The sequence below is a fragment of the Phyllobates terribilis genome, unplaced genomic scaffold (assembly GCF_046119375.1).
Source record: "Phyllobates terribilis strain yellow unplaced genomic scaffold, ASM4611937v1 Scaffold_65__1_contigs__length_7625178, whole genome shotgun sequence".
NCBI classification, from domain to species: Eukaryota; Metazoa; Chordata; class Amphibia; order Anura; family Dendrobatidae; genus Phyllobates; species Phyllobates terribilis.
In genome coordinates this window covers 5,183,507-5,185,120 of record NW_027362825.1, presented here as the reverse complement: position 1 = coordinate 5,185,120, position 1,614 = coordinate 5,183,507, and the positions used below count along the sequence as shown (strand labels likewise).

General features: G+C 34.4%; 1 non-coding gene across 1 annotated transcript; it reads right to left on the bottom strand.

Moving 5' to 3' along the window:
- Positions 1-666: 666 nt before the first annotated feature.
- Positions 667-739, bottom strand: TRNAF-GAA (transfer RNA phenylalanine (anticodon GAA)). The gene has a single exon. It is a non-coding gene; the product is annotated as a tRNA-Phe (tRNA).
- Positions 740-1,614: the final 875 nt, after the last annotated feature.

Genomic DNA, 1,614 nt, shown 5'->3' with positions numbered 1-1,614 from the left:
AGGTTAAAATTTAGCAGCAAGATTTAATTTTCTTTTTTAAGAAAATTTAAGAAAATTTCCAAGTCCTATTTTTACAGACCTAGTCAGTTTTGAAGTGACTTTGAGGGTCCTATATTTTGGAAAAACACCACTGGATTCACCCTAAGAACTTGTTCACACAATGCATTCCCAAACAAAAATGACACCGCAGTAAAACTGATGTGCTTTTACAATATTTTTTACGTTTACAGCAAAAAATGCATTGGAAACGCATCATGTGAACACAGTCTTGAACTTTATTTTTATGCCATTCAAATTAGTAAAGAAATTAAAAAAATATTTTTTTGTTTGCTGCAATACATATTCCTTATAACACAAAATACTAATAAAAAAACTCCAACAAAACTAGACATCTACGTATCAGTAAAAAATTAAAATAGGCATTTTAGCCTTTCATTAGAAAGAGTCATATACATTTCTGGATTTTTTATCAGTTTAGTTTTGATTTGGAAATAACAATTAGTAATGAAATGTTGCAGTTGTCATATTGTCCACTTTGTAAACCATGATTGCCATTTTTAAAATTATGATATTAAGTGTCTTTATGATCTGTGGATTGTGGAGTCCTGGAAAAAATAAACGCAGAGGAAAATGTAAAAGCATTCTTTAAAAAAACACCTCTCCATATGCTGAAACCCAGGATCGACCCAAGGACCTTTAGATCTTCAGTCTAATGCTCTCCCAACTGAGCTATTTCGGCTGGTGATAAGCTGTAAACTTCAACAGTGTAAACTGAGGTCTAGAAAAGTTTCAATAAAAGAAAATTATATTGTTATATCACCGGCAGTTCTAAAAATTAATTTTCCTAGTGGAAAAATAGAAAAGTTCTAGCAGCATATTGACAATAATACAAGAGTGGAGAAGTCAGGATAGAAATAACCACAATTTGTTATAAGACCTTTTATTGTAAAAAGAACAGACCAAATACTGCACTTTACTGTACAGAGAAACGCCTTCACGAGGACCCGTCCCAAGGTCAGAACTGAACAGTTTTTGCCCCTATTTTATTCCCATTGTTCCCCTGAGTTTACCACTTTTTGCTCTTTGAAATTCCCCATCCAGTACCTGAGATATGGGCATTTTTATTTAGCGATAATTTTTTTATGTCTTTTACCAAGGGGGCGTTGCTCGCAGAGTAATAATGCATAGCAGCCTAAAGACACGCCCACAGAGAATCCTGTGAGCCACACCCCTTTGGCAAAGAACAGAAAAATTTTCACTAACATAAAGATCCCAGATCTCTGGAATTGTATGACAGGTTCAAAAAAAAGGAATAATGAGGGGAGCAGCGGGAATAAAACAAGGGGCGAAAACTGGAAACTTTTGACCCGGTGATAGGTCATCTTTAATGGTTTTAAAAACAGCCATAAATCACAACTGCTAAATGATACACTGCACATGTACATGCTTTCTGGAAACAGGATGATCATCTAAGCATACTGACACGAAGAATAATGCTGCCTTATCACTTTTACCACACGCAGAACGGCATAAAAAAAAAACCAAAAAACAATTCCTGAATTGTTTTTGGTTTTTGTTAAGTTTACCTCCCAAAAAACGGAATAGAAAGCGATC